Genomic DNA, 21,777 nt, shown 5'->3' on the forward strand with positions numbered 1-21,777 from the left:
CTGTCTACACAGAGGTGATAGAAGCTTGGTTTTCTTGCTAGAGAAAATGTTCATACTATTAAGTTAGTGCAGCTTGGAAGAGAGCCAGGGTACGAAGCAGAGCTGATGCCTTGAATTAATTCATTATATTCATTTCAGGCCGACTATCACTTTTAACATAGTTACTACTGTTATAGGAAAGTCCTTTATTGGTTCTAGTTAATAATCTTCCTGTATCTGATTTCCTATCTGCAAGATAAAAATATAAGTGTATTCAAATGATTATCTTTAAAATATTTTCCTTACAGAGATATCATATGCTTGAATGTTCTGGAGATTTTGAGAAGCCCATGTATTGTGACATTAAGCACAATTAAGACTCTTCAACTGACAGTTAGGAAGCCTGAAACTCCATGGTTGTCTGTGTTGCTCCGCCTCATACCTGAGGTAGTTTGCATTCCTTTAGTGGTTTTTGATATTACTCCTTCATATTCCCTTTTCATTTTATGTATATAAACATGTATATATGTATACAAATGCACTTATTTTCTCTCTGTGATAAAGTATGATTTTCTTAAATGTTTGTTATCTTTCTAGCTTACATTTCCATGCCATACCATCCCATTATTTTATATATCTCTCTCTGAAACAACTCAACAGATATTCATTTGTGAGTTTCATTAACATTCCATTAATCCAGTTTCCAGATCATTAACAAAGATGTTAACTACTACAGGACTTAGCAGTGATTCCTTTCCATACTATTATTTGCTTTCTCCCATTCAATACAATGCCATTTACCACTAATACTTATTAACAGACCTTCAAACAGCATCTTTAATCCACATTTTACATAGGCTGTTTTGAATTAAATTTAGAACAAGGATAGGTTGCTTTGTTTCTTCCTTGTGCAATACTGAACACTTGCCAAATATCGGAGCCTAATTCACATATTACATTTGCTTTATCTCATATTTGTCCCCCTTAGATAAGATCAATTGTACAAAAGGTGGCTATAAAATGGTGTGTGACCATTGCCTCCTGTCCTGTCACCAGGCACCACTGAAAGGAGTCTGGCTCTGTCTTCTTTATGCTCTCCCTTTAGGTATTTTCATACATTGAAAGTGGAAAGTGTACTGTTTTTATTCTTCCCTGAGCCTTCTCTGGGCTAAACAGTTACAGCTCTCACAACCTTTCCTCACAGGAGAGATACTCTTAGTCTCATAAACACCTTTGTGGTGCTTCGCTGGACTGTCTCAAGTCTGTCCTTGTTCCTCTTGTACTGAGGAGCCCAGAACTAAACACAGAATTCTTATCAGTGCTGAATAAAGAGCAAGGATCACCCCTCTTGGCTTGCTGGCAACATTTGTCCTAGTGTAGCCAAGGACACTGTTAGTCTTCTCTGTGACGAGGGAACATTGCTGACACGTTTGACTTTGTGTCCACCAGGACACCCAGGTCCTTTTCTGCAAAGCTGCTACTTAAACTGTCAAACCTGGCACATACTGGTGCATGGGTTTACTTCTCCAGCCTGTTGAGGTCCCTCTGAATGGCAGCACAACCTTCTGGTTCTATCAGCCACTCCTGACGATTTTGTGTCACCAGCAAACTTGCTGAGGGTACACTTCTGCCCCATCATCCATACTATTAATGAAGATGTTGAGTGGTATTGGTATCAGAATTGACCTCTTAGATACACTGCTAGTTAATGGCCTCCAAGTAAACTATTTATAAGATTTTGTTAACTACTCAGAAAATTCTGTGTGTTTCTGGTAAGCCTTAATTTACCTGATGCTTAAAGGAAAAAATGCAAGAGACATTATTATTATTTGTATTTTGATTTGTGTATATGCATATGTAAATTTTATGGACAGTAAAGCATAAAACTGAAAACCAAAGTGGACTAATATTTTGACAAAATCATGTAGATCGAAAAGAAACAGGAGAATAAACAGAAAAAAATGTAAAGCTGAAGAAAACTCTTTGTTTACCATCTCCCGTACATACATGAGCTTGTAGATAGGCTTACCTCCTCTGTCAGGTCTCCCTCAGCACTACTGCAGGTTGAAAGGTTTGTGATGTTGTGATGAAGCTACTCTCTAAATGCACCTTTCTGCTATAGTTACTTCACCAGCTGTCAGTTTTTGCCACTGCCCCAAATTTGCTTTAAATAAGTGAAACTTTAGTGCCGTGGAGACACACTGTTACCAACACTGAGCCAGCCAGCCTAGGTAAGTGTACCCATTTTGCAAGTACAGAAGAATTTGCATTTTGGGTGTTTCCCCACAGTGGGAGGTGCAGTGACTCTGAAGAGCTGGATGTGGGTTCTCTCACTCAGACAGCTGGTTGCAGCTGGCGACTTGAGTGCAGCATAAAGTTATCTTCAGAAGATGAATACATTAAGTAAAAGCAAAGCCAGCTCCTTCATCAAGTAGTGGAAGGCTGGAAACTGAAGCCAGGCAAATTTGATATGAAATTAAAACATGTGTGTAAACAGTTATGGCGATCAGTTACTACAACAGAGTACCAAGGATGCATAGTTCACATCCTGGTATGTCAGTACCTAATGGTAAAGGGTGCCTGTCTACAAAATATGCACTATCCAGAAATGAGTGACACTGAAGACAGATAATACATTTGGGTTGAAACAAGATGCTCTGATGGCTTTTCCTGATATGAATATAATCAGAGTCTGCTAGAAGAACTCAAATTTCTGCATGAACAGTTCTGACTGAACTATCTCTGAGCAATTTGAAATAGTCATTTATATGTGTTACAGCAGTTAGGTTTCCAGAGGAATGTCAGCCTGCTCCTGCAAAGATTCAGGGAGCTATTCTTCTAGAAAAAAAATAAAAAAGAGACAGTCCACTTTTAAAAGCAATCTCATCACCCTGCTGTGTCATGCTATACCCGACAGTGCCTCTCTTTTCATAAAGATGTCTAGACATCTGCTAATGCTCCTTGCTTTGATGACAACTTATTCCATATGTGTCCTGTCTCAGAGAAATTACACTGCCTGAAACTCTGGCATTTATTCAGGTTTCTATCTTTCAGATTGTGTATGCTCTCGTTTTGAATGTAAGTACTCCACTTCTTGCTCCTGACCTGTGAACCATTTGAAATCCAAAAGACCAGTTACGCATAAAACTGTCCATTTTAATGCTTTGATTCTGTTTTCCCATGAGCCTCTTTCACACCTGTTTCAGCTAGAGGACATTGCAGTGAGAAATATTTTTCTGACAGCCTTCTCTTCTGTCTATATTGCTTTTCTCTCTTGCGCTCCTGCATTCCTACCTTATGCCCTGCCCTCTTATACCTCTTTATTCATGGCCTCTGTGTACTAGACCTCTTCCCACCGTTTTTAGTTTAGTCCCTCCTTTGAAATGGTAGGGCAGGCTGGCAAGGTGGGTGTTTTCACAGCAGGGGATCTGTGAGGCTGCAAATCCTCCTCTCACCTGCTGAGCAGCATATGCTGCCTCCAGAGGAGCTGCTTGGACAAGACAGTGAGAGGACCTGGTCACTTGCACTTGTTTTATTCTGGTGCCATGATGTCTATGAAAGAGCAGCTGAGGCCAAGAGGGAAAAGAAGCCAGGAGTCATAGCTCTTGGTTTGCTAGGATATGCTGAAGCAGTCTGAAAACAGCAGCATTTTTCATGGTTACACCTCTGCCTCAGCAGCAGCTTTCTTTGTTGCATGTATTTTCAATTAGCAGAGGCCAAGTTACTAAACTTCAGCTCTCCCTTTCCTTCTCCCTCAACAAGCCAAACAAATTTGCCTACTGAGTTTAGTTTTAAGTCAACCATTTTATAGAGGGATTTGTGTTTATGCAGTGACAGCAAAGATGTAAAGTGAGCAACTGTTTTAGAAAGGCTTCCATGGAAGCTTCTCAGCATTGCTTGATGCCCTGGAGAGGTTTTTGGTGCTAATGTGACTCCAGCTCCCTGAGTAATGCTTTCCTTAACAATATTGCCAAGTGTTAATTAGAAAAGAAACAAGAAGTAGTTCTTTGACCTGGTTGGAGATCTGCATTAGAATTATGATTGCCAAGTCATTTTGAATTTTAAAGAAAATAAAAGGAGAGGGAGAAAACCTCTTGCGTTTGAAAAGCACACTGTGATTTTATACGTTATGTATCATGCCCTGAAAATGTCTTGAAAAGACAAAGAGAGAGAAAAGGACAGTCATAACCCTTATGCCAGTTAATACTTTACACTAGATAGTAATTTGCAGACATCAACCCGTTTTAATTGACCTTTAGACATATGATTAGACAGACAGTGAGCTCCGCTGACCAGCGCACATATAATTAACAAATAATAAGGTGAGGTAGAACTGGTTTAATCTCATTTCATCCCTGAGACTTTATCACCATTTGGCCTAGTTCCCTTTATCCATCCAGAGATAACAACAGCTTTATTTGGCAGTGAATTAAAGAATCATGTAGCTTTGCATTGCAATATAGGTCAAAGAAAAACAGCATATTTGGTGTTGGGCTGCTTGACAAGCAAAATGAATGGAGATTGGTGGGGATGGGGGTGAAGTGGTTGCAAAGGACACAAGAACATTTTAAGTCTATAAAAAGTGCAAAAGATTTGAAAGATTTTAATTGAAGCCAGACAGACAGTCTTGTGGCAATTCATTGTGCCACCGGGCAGGAGATCAGAGTTTAAATTCCAAACTAGCTGGCACAGACTTTGAGCAATGTGAAGACAGAATGTTTGGCCACTGTCCAGGAGGTTTCCCCTCATGATAATTTTAAACTGCACCTCCCATTTGACTCAGTAGCAAGAAACTGGATCAGAAGAAAAGTGAACCCTGTTTCACCTCCGGTCTCCACATAAGTAGTAGAACCCCTAACACCCATGTAAAAAACAGAAATAGATTATATCAGAGATTTTTTTGCCCCTCCCCAAATGATCTTTTTAATAGAAACAGCCTGTTTTCTCAGCTTCAAAAAGCATCTAAGTATTAGGCTATCAGATAGCCGGTGATCACCCTGATTTGACACCCAATTTATCCAGTAAGCTGCCCAGAACTGATTGAATAACTTCCATGATTTTCAAAATTTGTAAAGTCATCTTTCCATGTGGGCTGTGACTGTACTAACTCATCTGATATTGCACTAGGTTATTTCAGGACATGCTTCATCACATGAAACTAAAAATATCCCAGTGCCTCATAAAGCACTTAGCAGGTTTTATTAGAATTTTGAACTATATAATTTCCTTAAAAGTGGGTGGGTGCAGGTGTTATTCATGAGTAGCAGATAAGGCACAGTGCTACAACTCCCACTAGTACAAGCTCTTGCAGCCTTCATTTCACCAGTGACTGTCTGTACTCAGCAATCTGGCCCAGACAAGAGTGCTGCAAGTGATGTTTGCGCTTTCTCGATATGACACACTGTTTACATGCTGATCTGCAGAACTGTGTCAGAAGAATAGGGAAGGAGAGACTGTAGATAAGATAGATTTGGAGATCTTTTTGTTTTGATTTAATTGTTAGCAGAAATAAAATTAAATTTCCTTCTGGAATTGGGAGGAAGGGGAAGTGAAATAGATGTACTACCTATGACCTATTGCTGGGACAATCTAATTAGTGGGATTTATAGCAATGATCATTGAAAAGAACTATCTCTTATCCAATGGGAAAATATTCTTTGCCTCTCCTTTTCTCAAATAACTTATTAGAAAGAAATCTACAACTTGATAGGCTAGGAGCCAATTTCTGACCCAGAGCTTCAGTAGGGAGATTGCACCTTGAACATATGGCTTTTTGGAGACTAGTCCTTTACTGACTGAAAGCCAGAAAACTTGTGACCTTAGCTGGAGGAGATGCACTGAGCTCTTCACCGTCTTGAACACTGCCTGGCACTCTGTGGTTCACATATGTATACAGATACAAAACATAGATGTAGGTTTAAATTAGGAGTATAGGCCATAATGGTGATTCTGGGATTCTGTGGGGGAAAAAAAAAAAAACCTGTGTCTTTCCTCACATCCACATGCACTAAAGGAAGTGATATCAGCTTCCTAAATAACACCTGAACAGCTAAATACTCATACCTGTGCTATGGCTGCACAGGCACAAATGATTATATGGATGGAAATTAGTCAGGCAGGAGGCTTTGTCTGTAATTCTGTTGAAGAAGCTTTGCAATGTCATAGATAATGTTCTTCAGGTATACCATGCATTGTAAGGAGGGAGTTCATTGTTGCACTGAAGCCCTTTAGACTAACTCAGCAGAAAGAAAAAAAAGAGAGGAGAGAACTTAAAGCTGCTTTCATGAGTCTATGCATGCAGATAGTAGAGAACTAGACTACAAAAAGCTGACAGGATGGGAACAACAGAAATATATTTAGGATGGAACTTTAATTTGTAATCACACTACTGAGAATGAAAAAAAAAAAAAAAAAAAAAAAAAAAAAAAAAAAAACCAAAAACCAAAAAAATAGACAGCTGTATAATGCACCTTAGTAAGAGCAATGTATTAAGCATTATACCACTAGATTTCAGAATTAGGTTCTTCAATCAGAGTAAGTGGATAGATTTAGCTGATAGTTTTGATACCACAGACACATAATTCAGGGGTTTTATGGAGCTTCTTACATTGTCCTGTGCAAATACAGCATAAATACCACTCAGAAAACATCAGATATCTAGAAAGATAACACATAGAAATGGTAGTAATAGATCCTAATGTTTTTCTCCAACGGGCACACATTTCTGGTTTATATGAAAATGTCACCTGTAGATGAAGATAAATTTAGGATATTGAAATCTTCAGTAACTAAAGGGAATCAAAGAAAACTACACTACAGTCAGTTTTGCCATAAAAAGGTAAGAAACGTGTCTGGTAAGCTGAATTTCTAATGTCCTTTCTCTTGCAGTCTATCAGACAACATGAATGGAACTGCTGCACCAAGTCACTCAAAAGTAGAATTTGAAATACAACTTTAAGAAGCACAAACAGAGAAAGGTTAATTACACAAATATGTAGTCATTATGAAAAGACAGAATTGACCCAAAAGTATCTTCAATTTTTAAGTTAAAATATCTCTGGACAAATTTTTATCCCCCCCTTTTGTTAACATTCAGGTAAACTAATGACTTTTCCATGAATCATTCGAGGAAAATAATATCAGGCCTGTAGATTTTAATCATAGAACAAAATATATTTCATAACATGAGAACTGTCTAACTTCAAGAATGAAGTTCAACTTCCAGACTAAGAGACACAGAGCATAGCCATAGACACATTAGTCATTTTAGATGCCTCACAGCATCACACTGCATTTCCAGTTTCTTCTCCTTTAAAAATATAGATCATTAAGCTAATTCATGAAGTTCATTTACAAGATGACATATCTTTTAAAATGCACTATTATTGCAGATTACTTGCAAAGGAAAAGTTGACTACTTCTCTTTATCCCCTACATATATGATTGGTAAGTGCATAATTAATTTTTAGCCATGTGTTTTTGCACAGCATGTGAATGAGACAGTAAGATTTCCACCTTTCCTAATGCAGTGTTTGGTTCTGTACAGCTGCTCAAAGCACAGGGCTGTAGGTTCATGTTCCAGGCCACAGAGTGGTCAGCCACCATGCAGGGACACACAGACCTGTCCGGTGAGACATTATGATATCCACAGTTTGCCTCCTGACTCAGTTCCTTGTTCTGAAAACTGAAGGTCTGAACTGTCTCCAAAACAAGGTTGGGTCTCAGCAGCATAATTTAGGCATAGTTTTGATTTGGTTTGTTTTGTTTTTCCCCAAAATTATTAATATAGAACTATTTATTATGAATCATCCTCAAAACACAATAAGTTTCCACGTAATTATTCAGATGACTCAAAAGAAAGCTTATTTTGTAAGGAAACATGCTATTTTACTTCAGTCTTGAAGTGGGAAGGAGGAGATAAAGTGATATGATATAAAGGGCATAGAACAAATTGATGAGGAATTTTGAAATTATACTGAAAGTGTAAAAAAGGCCTTGTGATGAAGTGTATGTTTAACTGGATACATTAAGGTGGCTAAAGTCAGATTTTTAGAAATTACTAGTAATTTTGCATGCCTGCCTTTTGGTGCTCAGCTACCAACACTTAAATTGGGTTCTGGAAAAACATTAATATTTTCAAAATTGTATGCAAAACAGTATTCTCTCTATATATATATATTTTTTTTTTTTTGCCTATGTAATGCCCAAAGTTGTCCTTATATGTGTTGTAGACCAGCACTTCACAGTTGGCCAAAATGTGCCTGCACAACTCATGTATTTTGGTTGCAGGATGAATGCATGTTATAATTGGATTTTTAGATCTCTACATCCATTTCTGCAAATGGCTTAATTCAAATCTGGTCAGGTAGTTTAAAACACAAGTGGGGGAAAAAAAAACCCTGTTTTCTAAGCAATCTCAGAAAAATAACACAAAACAAACAAACAAACAAACAAACAACAAAAAAAAACCACAACCAACCGAACAAAACCAAAACCAAACAACCAATCAGCCAAAAACAAACAAACAAACAAACAAACCAAACAAACAAAAAACCACAAAAAACTAACAGAAAGAAAAGAAAAGAAAAGAAAAGAAAAGAAAAGAAATGCTTTGAATTCAGAGCCTCAGAGAAACAAAAATTGTTTTAGGTGCACGGTCATGTCGAATCTGGAATATGTTGTCATTGCCAAGTGGCTCCTCTTACTGGTGTTAAACTGACTGGACTAGTGAGCGGCATTATTGTTCATGCTAGTCATATGTATATCCCTCCCCAAAAACGGAAAAATATAAAGAAAAAGGTGAAAGAATAACATGATGCATAAACAAAGCAGTCAGCTTTGTATAAAAGAAGATAATAATTAACCTGAGTAGTCAATGTTGCTCATTTTTTCCAGGTAAGGCTTTACCATTTGCCATCCTTTTGATTATAAAGTTCACTGACTCTAATAACCACTCTTGGAGCCGGTGCTGCACTCTGAAATATGTCACATCATTTGAAGATGTTCAGGGTAGATAATTAGCAGGTGACCTTTAAAGTTATCTCTAAACCTGTTCTAATTTATTTTAAAAGAAAAATAATAATATTGCATGTGTAAGTCATCTGTGTATCAAAACCAATCATCTAAAGTAAATTCCAGTTCACCTTTAAGTATCCAAAGCTTTAAGCTTATTTACAGTTTTGATTTACTAATATTTAGAGAAAAATATAGTTTAGCAAATCCTGTCTGAAGTTACAAATCACATAATACAATGTTTGCCTTCTAAATGTCATATTGAAGGAAGCTTCTCTGGCAGACCAGAGTGTAGTACAGTGGTTGATTCCAATTTCTTAAAAATCCTTGGGAAGCAGGATAGAGAGAAAGAGGTGCAGCACAGTCATTCTCATGTTTAGAGCACACATTTCTGTACTTGTTTGCCTTCACTTTAACCACAACTTTTGACATGATGAAATGCCCTGAAGAATTATTTATTTGTATTGCACTGCATGTGTTGTCTTCATTATTTAAGATCCACAACATGCTTAGGAAAAGAAATTTGCTTTGACTACCTGTTATTCAATCAGTGTTTTAATTTTATATATTTTCCACTTCAGCAAATTGTACTAAAAGTACAAAAATGAATGTAACAACCAGGTAGTTTCTGTTAAAAAACACAAATTAAAAAATTCATTGCATCAGACTGTTCTTCCTCTTTCCCTTTCTTACATATTGGAACAATCACCATACAAATACAAACATTCAAAGATATCATTTTTATACATCCTAAACAGCTCAGCAAGCAGTTCCATTTATTGTGCCTACATCTTAAGTATTAAAGACCCACAGTGAGTTTGAATGTCTTAGGCTTGAAGACATTCTTTTTCGTATAAGACAGTACTTTAAGACTAGAGAAGATATGAGATGTTCTAAATCAGCATGTGTTTGCTGATAAAGGTATTTTTATGAGGAGGATCCTGTGCCAGTGAAGAACAAACAAAATTAAACTGCCCATGCCCTCATTAATGCCATATGGATCTAATATCTTCTACTGTCTTTGCCCTACCTGGATCTCAGATAAGAAGCTGAAACAGTTTTGTATAGTTGTGGAGCAAAAAGTAGATGGCAGGAAAAAAAATACATAGCTTGGATATAGACAGCATAATTATTTTTTTTTTCTAGTTCATATCATATTCAGCTATACCATGTATTTGTATATATAAGATAGTAAGACTCAATTTTATTTGTGTAGCTATTACTGTGCTTCAAGTATTTTTAATTTTAAGTGACTAAAAATACATGGAAAATGGTATTAAATATAACACTACACTACAGTGAGCATATCATATATACACCCAATTAAATATGGTATGGGGATGGATTGGTTAACACTTGAAATATATGCATCTCTTGTTAATATGATTCCATGCAGTCCTGATCAAAAGCCCTGAGGAATGAAATGAAGCCCCCACTTGACTTTGGGAGACTGGATCAGTTCCCACAGTGACCATACTGGGTCCTGACCACCCTCAGGCACTGCTCTGCAAAGGGCATCCCCTCAGGGTTGGAAATTAGTAGTTTGCATAGCCTGCACTATATAGCCTGGGCTGCACATCTCACACATGCTTAACTTTGATCTGAACAGCAACAGGGTTACTCATCTGCTCTGAAGATAAGCATACTCAAAGCCTTTAGCTTGGATCTTGCCTGTGGATGCTGACTGGAAGGTCATTTTGAGTTTAGTCAGGATCTCTTTGTTTATCCACCTCTATTTGATTTCCTGCATGGATATGGATCATTTTGGAGCTTGGAGGAAGTGTTTTTTGAAAATAACCAGGTGTCCTGCAAACCACTTCTTCCCAGCACCATCTCTCACAGGATTCTGCCAGGCACATCCATGAACTAGAAAGAGTCTGCTCTCCTGAAGTCACACATCAAACTGAATCATTACAGTAGATAACCACCTTCCTTTTTTATAAAGCATACACTGTCATTTCTATAAGGATGGACCTATAACTGAAGCATGTATAGACTCAGAATTGCTCTAAGCTGCTCTGGTTCCTAATGGAGAGTTGGTGACTTGTGTTATTTGAGTAAAAGCAATGAGTCCCTAGGTTATTGGGAAGACCTCTTTTCCACAGTAAGCCCCTGGTTTGGTTTTTGATTTCTTCAACCCTCTTCACCCTCAAAGGCAGGTGATGGCATGGTTAAAATATTATCTATGTATGATGTGAAGCACCTGCTTCATGGACACTGGAAATCCTGATGTTTTGTGGAATACATGAGCAAGTGCTCATCTATGAGCATTTTTGTACTGACATAGCACATGTGTAGAGCTGGTTTTCTACAGTTATCTCTAAATGTAGATAATGAAGATCATTCTTTCCAGATTATTGTTATTATTCTCGATTATATCTTGATCTCTATTATAGACCATAGATGGAATTATCTAACACTATTGCTTTTTAACATAGTTATCATCATGTCTTATTGACCTGTTTGATAGGACAGAATCCGGAAGAGGCAGATTTCCTGTCCCAACTAGCAACTGATAGTGTACTCATCGAACACACAATATTTCTAAACACTAATAAGGTATCTCCTGGGATATCTTGAATTGTTGTTCTCACTTTATGCTCTGGCCTTTACTGATTACTGAGGAAAAAGCACATATTGTATTTAGAGTTGATGTTTGGATGTTTATTATTCACCCAGTTATACCTATCACTTCATCGTCTTAGCTGGATGATTTGTGGTAATATAAACTTGTACTTCAATTTACACCCTTGTAAAATGAGAAAAAAATATTTCAACACAGTGTTCAAAGATTTAGGTAAAGTATATTCAAATATTTCATACTTAGACCTTTGCTCCCACTACCCCAGTGATGTCAGCTTCAATTTCCTTTCAGAGAACAGACATTTCTAGTTCATGTAGTACCAAACACATTCTCAGTCCTAAACAAGTTCTAAAATACATGACACCAATGTAAGCAGTAAGAATAATACCCATAAAAACAAATGAGAAGGATTTTAATGAAAATTTCCGCATACATTTTAGCATCTAAGAGCCTTCCTAGGAAATAAATTTGCAAAACAAATTCTCTAGTCTCAGTTTTCAGAAGAGCTAATTGTCAGCTAGGAGACTAATGTCTCACCACATGCAAAATGCTAAGAAAGTCAGAAAACAACATTTAAGATTTAGATTAAATATTATAACTCATGATAATATAGATATATTCTATGGGACTAACAATTTACAATGCTCTTTTTTCTGTTTGGGTATGTAAACATCAGCTGCGTTTTGGGTTTTTGGCCTTCTTCTGTTTAACAAAAATAGCAAAATTCACCACAGCAATTCAGAAAGAAATAAATTTGTATTTTACTCCTTGCTGTATAGTTTCAATATAAGATGTCAAGAACAGTTGTAATGGTTCAAGCCAGAGGGCTGTTTAGTATAGGATCCTGTATCTCTAAGGTAAGCCAATAAAGGATACTCAGTAAAAACACATACAAACGAGCACAAGTACACAGAAGGAGCCTATTCCTTTTATACTGCAGCTAACAATGTTTTGTGAGTTTCTTGAGCTGGTGATTGCCTGAAAACCATCATCTTCAGTTGATACCAATGCACGAATATGTCTAATTGTTTTCTGAATCCCCCAACAGCTTCTGGCTAGAAATTTCATCATATCATTAAGAATAGGATGAAAAAACCTTTTCTTTATATTAAAATTTTCATCCTAATGATATTATTGGATACACTTAATACTGAGTGGAAAATGGTGAATGCTTGTTTCCTATTAACTCTTTCATTTTGTAGTCTCAATCATCTCTTTACTAAGTTGAAAAACTCCAGTTCATTTCTTCCTCCATTCATAAGGCAGCTTCTCATGTATTCGAAAAAGAGGTTGGTTGGTTAGTTTTAGTTCAGCAAGATGCTCATCAAAATAATTTCAGACTGATATCTTAAGATTTTACATCTAATTTCCAGTGTTTCTTCTACTTTCATGACTTTTTAAAGTACTCACAAAGTGTGTAATTTCCAAAGAGTGTCCCTCTTTTAGTAACATCTATTAGTTTACTGTTGAGCTCCACCAATTATGGTGCTTTGTTTCTTTTGGAGTTTTATTTTTTTTTTCAGTTAGGTATATGCATAAGCACTGAACCACTGATGTGTTAATGTAAGCACTCTAAGATTCACTCCTTTAGCTGCGACTTTTAATGTCTTTGTTATTAGCATTCTTATTTTAATTTAATTTTCTTTTTTTTTAAAAAAAAAAAAGTAGAAAATAAAATATGCATTTTTATATGGCTCCTTTCATCCAACTAAGATAATGAATTTTAAACCTTATACTCACTACGACTGTTTTTTTTTCAATAGATACATCTAGAACTGTGCCAATGCACTGCCTAGAAGAGAATCAAGGATTACTTCTGTTCTTAAAAGTTTTCTGAATATTCTCCAAAACCTGGGGTTTTTAATTCAAAAACATAGTCTCTATACTATGTCTCTAAATGACCTTTATCTTATTTACTTGGATAAATGACCAGCCTAAAGGATCTAATTTACTATTACTGCTCCTTTACAGCTTCGCTAATCCCTCTTGACATTTTGTGGTCATAGCTGCTGTGAGTCAGATTGCCAGTTGTTTAGTTCTCTGAACAGTTCCTATTTGGGCATGGAAGTTCAGTTAATTTAAACTGGATGGTGCATATTGACAGTATTAACCTATTTACTTCAACTATATTTTTTTTAGTATATACCATCCTCTATAATTATATAAAAAATAAGCAGGTGTATGTTCATGTCAACCGATCTACAATGTATATGCAACTTCCCCTGTAAAGGGAGAATCCCAGCCTGTGTCACATAGTGCGTAGTTACCTTGAAGGCCATCCTTCTGATGCTTCTCCAGACAGAGCTGCCTTCTTACACGTAAGGAACCTGGAAAGGGTAAGTCTAGTGCTGAGCTTTCACAGAATCACAGACTCACAGTACGTTAGGGATTGGAAGGGACCTCAAAAGATCATCTAGCCCAATCCCCCTGCTGGAGCGGGAACACTTAGATGAGGCTACACAGGAATGTGTCCAGGCAGGTTTTGAATGTCTCCAGAGCAGGAGACTCCACAACCCCCCTGGGCAGCCTGTTCCAGTGTTCTGGTACCCTCACTGAGAAGAAGTTTCTTCTCAAATTTAAGTGGAACCTCTTGTGTTCCAATTTGAACCCATTACCCCTTGTCCTACCATTGGTTGTCACCGAGAAGAGCCTGGCTCCATCCTCCTGACACTCACCCTTTATATATTTATAAACATTAATAAGGTCACCCCTCAGTCTCCTCTTCTCCAAGCTAAAGAGACAGAGCTCCCTCAGCCTTTCCTCATAAGGGAGATACTCTACTCCCTTAATCACCTTTGTTGCCCTACGCTGGACTCTCTCCAGCAGTTCCCTGTCCTTCTTGAACTGAGGGGCCCAGAACTGGACACAATATTCCAGGTGTGGTCTCACCAGGGCAGAGTAGAGGGGAAGGAGAACCTCTCTCGACCTACTAAGCACCCCCCTTCTAATACACCCCAGGATGCCATTGGCCTTCTTGGCCACAAGGGCATGGTGCTGACTCATCATCATCCTGTTGTGCATCAGGACCCCCAGGTCCCTTTCCCCTATGCTGCACTCTAATAAGTCATTCCCCAATTTATAATGGAAGTTGAGGTTGTTCCCACCCAGATACAAGACTCTACACTTGCCCTTGTTATATTTCATTAAACTTTTCCCTGCCCAACTCTCCAGCCTGTCCAGGTCTTGCTGGATGGCAGCACAGCCTTCTGGCGTGTTAGTCACTCCTCCCAGCTTGGTGTAATCAGCAAACCTGCTGATACTACACTCTATTCCCTCATCCAAATCATTGATGAATATATTGAATAATACTGTCCCCAGTACTGGCCCCAGAGGCATTCCACTAGATACAGGCCTCCAACTAGACTCTGCCCCATGGAACCACGACTCTCTGGCTTCTTCCCTTCAGCCAGTTCACAGTCCACCTCACTACCCGATCGTCCAGACCGCACTTCCTCACTTTAGCTGTGAGGATGCTGTGGGAGACTGTGTCAAATGCCTTACTGAAGTCAAGGTAGACCACATCCACTGCACTGCTGTCATCCATCCACCTGGTTATGTCCTCATAAAAGTCAATGAGGTTGGTTAAGCATGACTTCCCCTTGGTGAAGCCATGAAGGCCAGTAGAAGTAGAAGTAGAAGTAGAAGTAGAAGTAGAAGTAGAAGTAGAAGTAGAAGTAGAAGTAGAAGTAGAAGTAGAAGTAGAAGTAGAAGTAGAAGTAGAAGTAGAAGTAGAAGTAGAAGTAGAAGTAGAAGTAGAAGTAGAAGTAGAAGTAGAAGTAGAAGTAGTTCTTCAACTGTGAACATACAGATTGCTGAATCTCTGAAGCACCAACCATGACACACTGAGTATCCATGTGCTATCACAAGGAGATTTGGTCTTTGCTTCTGTCTTTATTTAGTAAATTGCAAAATAATATCATTAGGCCATGAAAGGATCAAGCATACACTTTTGATATTTCGCACATTCATTTGGAGTACATTTATAAACAGAGGGTCTAGAAATGTTTTCTTCTCTGTGTATGTGTAAAAAGGAATAGTGCTTTGCCAACACAAATATGGAGGCCAATAATATGTTGAAGCAAAATAATTTTAAGACAATGAAGCTAAAGCAATCTGCTTTCTGAGTGTTTCTCTCTCTCCATAACCAGCACTTAGAATTATGTTGAAAAATCTGGACCTTCCTGACTCATGGATGCAATTTTCAGGCACACCCATAAGTTTCTGAAGTCGCATTCATATGCTAGACGAATTACACAATTTGAGCTAATCATGTACAACTCTTAATGTTGTTCATGGTGCCAGACTGAATCTGGAGTCACCCAAAACTAAATCATTGTAAATAACTCAAGAAGAGGATCAAGGGATTCTCACTTAAATGAAGCTACAATAGAACACATAAACCGTAATTAATTTGTAACCTGAGTAATTATAAGCATTTTGGAAGACCAGAGTTTTTTTCTGTTTGCATTTAATGTACAGGAAAAAAAAGGAATGCAGCTCTATATATTGTTTGTAATTGCATGCAATGTTTTTAATAGCATGTGTATATATTTCATCCGGATTTTTTATAATTATAATTTGGTTTACTTCTTTTGCTACCTCTTTTTGTGTGATTCTGCATCACTCCTGGCTGGGCTGAAACATACTGCACACTTGGTTTTCAGAGTCATATTTTAAATTGTTTGTATAGTTTCTGTTCCTCAATGACTAAGTTTTGTTCATACTTTTGAAAAGTAGCAGCTGCCCAGAGTTGCAAATGTCTAATTTTGAAGCAGAGGCATGAAGGTTGAGTGCTGGCATGCTGACGTGGCTGGTTGGTGCTCCAGCCAGTATTCTGACTATTTACTGACAGGTGAGGTGACTGTAAGTCCACTTTGCATGGAAGGGGTTTTCTCATATTTCTTAGAGAAGATAATTTAGCATGTATGCGCACGCGTCTTTAGTAATTCTCTTCCGAACAACTGAGAACTTATGTTGATTCAGACAACAGTGTGCAGACTACGTAAATGTATTATTTATGAGTAGTGCTCAGGACTTTGGGAAACACACAGGCGAACATGTTCCAGGTCCTTAGGAGCTTACATGTCTAATAGCAGACCCGACAAAACCAGTGGGAGCTGCAAACAATAGAAGGACAAATGAGAAGACACACAGATGTAGTTTTCAAGATCAAAGGTAAATCAGGTACTTTGTCGTATGTCTCCTTCCAGAATATTTCCTCACTCTGATAAGTAATCTGCTTCAAGCCAGTGGCATTTTCCTCTCATGGCAGAAAACCTCTGAACTACTTTCACAAACAACTTTTTTAGTCTCCAACTTGCAGCATGTCCAAGTTGTCCCATATGTGTCTTGCCGTGGATTTCACATCCCATGGAGAGAATCTCTCCATGGCTTCTCAGTTCTCCCGGGGCTAACACCTCATAAGTAAAAGAAAAAATACCACTCTGAAGAACATCCATATCTGATCTCACATAATTTGGATGTCTAAATTCCTCCTTCTATATTAAGATGTGTCGAAGACTAATTACTTCAGTTGAAGAGTAGTGAGTTTATGGCACTTTGTTGCCATATTGAAGGTTTGGGGTGGCTGAACTTTCAAGATCATTATTTTCTACTAGAATTAATAATACTTATGATCATAACCTAACCTAAATCCAAACATTTCAATGGCTGAATTGTATAGATGGTTGGTAAAACTTTAAAATTTATAGACGTGGGCTAGATATAGTAGAATAGAGAATTCATAATTTTGTTTTCATGGCAAATAGGGAATATTTGATCTAAAATTATGTTTAATACTAACCCTATCGATGAGTCTTCAAATGTCAGTGACCAGTCAGAAGGTTTAAATGTCACTGAAGCCCCATTAATAAATTTGCAATTTTGACATCTGTGCAAGAATATAGTCAAAAGTATGCAACTTTACAGCTCTTGAAAGTCTCAATTCATACAAATTCCATAGCTGCTTCCTAGTAAAACTCCCAGAACAGTCAGTCTTTCAGAACATGAAGTACAAAAATTAATATGAAGAACACTGTCAGCAACTAGCCTATAGGAAACTCTTACTGCTTCTTGTGAGGCCACATTTTTCCTCTCCCTTCAGTGTTCTGCCCTCCCCATCTACAGAATAATCACAAAAGCATTTGAGTCACATGTAGAAAGATCTTATGTGATCAAAAGAAAGGGAAGGGTATTCAGGTACAGAGAAGGGAGTTGGAAACTGACTTGGAGAAAGGATGAGTTAAATCCATTGTGCAGAAAACTGAGTAATGGGAACAGGAAGAGAAAAATATGTGAGAAGTTCAGAATGGAAATGGGAGCATGTACAAAAACTGGGATCAGAGCAGAAACAGAAAGGAAAAGGTCGGGACTGAAGGGAACAGGAACCTAGCAGAAGGGAATCCTGTGCTATAGCCTCTGTAGGAGTCACCTAGATAACGCAGAGAGTGCACAGTAGAAACCTCATGCTAGATGATAGTTTGTGGACTTGGAGAGCAACAGAATTAAGTTTGCTAGAAATCTTATTTGCTTATATGAACATATTTGTTATGAATCAAACCTCAAAATCTATATCTTGCATTTTCTGGAAGATTTTTGCCTTACTTAGTCTTCTGGGTTCTTTTTTTCATTTCTTTAGTGTGGTCTGTTAATTTTAGGTTTTGGGAAAGCAAATAGTATAAATTATTCTTTGTTTCGTTCTGTCATGTTTCCTCCATCCTTTGAATAGTTCTTTTGATTAACTGTTCATAATGAGATCTCAAATGGTTAAAATTGGCTAAAACTCTTTAACACGGATATGCTGAAAGCTCTTTGTAAACTTACTCTGTTTACAAAGTTCCTTGGAGACTTGCACAACGCTGTGTAAATTTGGCGAGCAGTAACATCATGAGAGAGTAAAATGGTAACTGAAATAACTCTCAATACTTCAAAAGCAATGAAATGATATCACATGTACAAGATTACAAGCTTTGAGTAGAAATACTTATGTAGGAGGTTCTTTTTTAAATGTGAATGTGATAGTCTCACCTCATCAAAACTACAGACTACTGGATAATTCTTCATTAAATTATGCAATACTCTTTCAAAATACAGACAATTGGGAGTCAGTTCTCACACAGAAGATCTTAAGCAAATACTTGTGACATCATCCTGCAAAAGGAAACCCTATAAAAATGGCTTAAATTCCACATACCATATAAGGAAACGTTACCTGGGGCCATTCTTTTATATTTTACTAAAAAATTAGGATATATAGAGGTGGTGTTAAGGTGTATGTGCCCTTCACATACCGAGAGCTTTAAGAGGATCTGAAGGTATTTATAATTTCTAACACTGGGGCCCTATTTTAACAGCAATTCCTCTAGCTTTTGTTCTGATTCCCAGGATTCACAGGCTTTCAGAATGAGAACAGACTACCTACATGTACGAGATTTTAGATAAGACTGCAACTGTCTTCATTCCTTGCATTTTTTGGTCTATATTTCCTGCTAATGTGATTTGAATAAGCCAGTTACATTGAAATCAGGTCCATGGTCATGCAAATGAGTTCCTGAGTGTGGATTTCTCTGTCTTCTGTGGAACTGTACAGGGAGGAAAACTGGTCTGCCGTTTGTTTATTCAAGGGGTCTGGACTGGATGCTGGTGTCATGCTTTGTGCTCATTTCTGAGATTCCATTTGCACTACGTTGGAGCAAGATTTCAGGCAGATAAAACACTTAAAGAAAATAAAGGAAGCCTGTAAAATACTGAAATGCTAAAGATACAAGCTGAATTTTGTTTTCTAGGTGCAGGCTGCAAACATTCCATTTAAACATGCAGTTTAAATATGAGATTTTTCTTAAAAAAAATGCTTGGGAGAATATCGCTTGGAGCTTGATGAAAATATCCCCAAATGCTTCTTATGTATAGTTTGTTCAAAAGTGTTATTATAAGAACTGTTTTATTTAACTGTTAAATCTCTCTATCAGTGGGATCATATCCACTATTAACCTTGATTCACACTAACCAGGCATTCCAGAAAAAAAATTACATACTTTTTAAAGTTGTGGGACTCCTTGATGCTCTTTAAGTGTTACTAACATTAAGAGAGAATAATTTTTCAGCTACCAGTTTTTCACATACTGTCACTGACAGCAGTTTGACTGCCTCGCCTCTGTGTGTTACACTCGTTTCATGCTCTGTAGGGATACTACATGAAGTCAAACAATTGGGATTTATTCAGGAAACTATGTGTAAGGCAAAGAACAACAATCCCTATTCTACTTGAAGAAGATATTCCTGAGACAACACTGTAGGTCTCAGTGTGCAGGGTGATGTTCCCAACTGCTGAATTCCACAATTATTCTGTAAGCAATGGAGATGTGGGCTGAATGGAGAGACTTGCCAAATTTGCTGTGGTAAGGATTGCTGGAAACAAACAGGAGTAAATATAAATGTCTCGGTATGTGAACACCTACAACAACAATTATCCACTCCCTCCCAGGCTTAGCAGGTTGAGTTCCCACATTATAATGCTCTTAGTTTTGGGAGAAAGCCAGGTATCAAATTCTGTTCCAGAGAGGAAAGAAAAAGATGAAACCCTTTAATGTCTGAGATATTGCACCAAAAATCATCCAATGTCATTTTATCTAAAGATACACAGGCAGAAGCTACACAGCACAGACTACATCTCAGTTTCCTTCTCTTTTAAAGGCAAAGCATACAACTGCAACTGCCGACATAAACATGCAAAATGTTGCAAATACTAGTTTTATTTTTAAAAATCCCTTGAAGATAGTATAGGTTATTATGATACTAGAAAACCTTAGAAATTATATATGTACCAGAAAACACTTTTTAAAAAGTACGGTTACTTGACATTCAGTTATTTTACCAGATCTAAAAAACCCTAATAATACACCCAAAATAAGAATGACTATAAAATTACATTTATGGCATCATGACAAAATCAGTTCTTCTCCCACACACTGTAATAATAGGAAATAAAAGAAAAATAATCAGTAAACTCTTGCAGCACTAAATTGTAATCCTTTACAAATATGAATGTCACTTTCCTTTATTTCTAGATGAAAATAGATTCTTTCTTAGTTTTCAACCTTGATGCAAGTTCTTTTCAAATTTCCTTTTGATAGTTATGAAACACTCTAGAAAATCTATGATTACCAGGCAAGCCTATTTTACATAGGAGGCATTCAGACACTGTAGTGACAGCAATAACAAAAACCTCAAGATAAGGAGATAATTGTTTATTTTCTACCTCAGTTTCCTATATGTGTTTCTTGTGGGAATGTTTTTGTCATTTAAAGCAGAGCAGGGCATCAGAGACGTAAGAACACTAGTGGGCATTTTTGTTGCATATCCTTTTCAGTAAACATGAAAAATATTTTTACCTAAAGAATTTTTTCCTGAAACAGTGACTTTATGTTTTTCTTCTTTCCAGTGTCTCCTTTTTCCAATGCTTAATTTTCAGTCTCTTACACACCCATTTTGTGATAACAAAAGTTTTCCAAGAGATCCAAACCCAGTGTCTGAACTGTTACACACAGAGCCTGACACTCCTGGTGTGAGTTCACAGCGCTCACATACAAATGCATGCCAGGAGTCCATCCAGCAAAACGTACCATTGTACACAGATCTCACAAGGAGATCAAGACCAAAGAAGATGACATTGGATCTTCCAGATACTTTTCCCAAACTTCCCATTGCTTTCTGCTGCAGGAAGTACTCATATTCAAATCAACAGGACTTCACACATGCTTAAAGACAGGCATGTGCACAATGGCTTTCTGAGCTTGAGGCCATCCTTTAGTTTTTTATTAAATAAGAGAAGCTTGTAATCTGATGTTAAATAGTGGGCCAGACCTCAATAACTTTATTTGGCTTTTACTCAGTCAATGCAACTCTGTTTGACTGACGACCTCAGGGTTTGGCAAGCCTGATTATTGTGAAAAACTTCCTGTACAGTATGTCGAAGCTGATATGTCCACTGGTCCACAAAGAACACAGCTGATGGCCCTGCAGGCAAGAGCAGTAAATCAGTTGCAGATTAGAGCTAAGTTCACTTATGTGGCACACAAAAGCTGTTCCTATTATAAATGGCTGGGAAAAGGCATACAGTATGACAGAACCAAATAACGAAAGTTCTTCCTCAGTGACAATGCCTGCAACATGATTTATTAGTTCTGCAAGTTACACGATACCCT

General features: G+C 37.5%; 2 long non-coding RNA genes across 3 annotated transcripts in view; one reads left to right on the forward strand and one right to left on the reverse strand.

The window, feature by feature from the left end:
* LOC135578222 (uncharacterized) overlaps positions 1-2,234 on the reverse strand; it is a 74,663-nt gene extending 72,429 nt beyond the window's left edge. For both annotated transcript variants that reach the window (XR_010469597.1, XR_010469596.1), the window contains exon 1: positions 2,009-2,234. This is a non-coding gene — a long non-coding RNA (uncharacterized LOC135578222). The remainder of the gene's footprint in view (positions 1-2,008) is intronic.
* LOC135578223 (uncharacterized) overlaps positions 1-21,777 on the forward strand; it is a 61,142-nt gene that overhangs the window by 9,200 nt on the left and 30,165 nt on the right. The window lies entirely within an intron of this gene.

The sequence above is a fragment of the Columba livia genome, chromosome 1, assembly GCF_036013475.1.
Source record: "Columba livia isolate bColLiv1 breed racing homer chromosome 1, bColLiv1.pat.W.v2, whole genome shotgun sequence".
Taxonomy (NCBI): Eukaryota; Metazoa; Chordata; class Aves; order Columbiformes; family Columbidae; genus Columba; species Columba livia.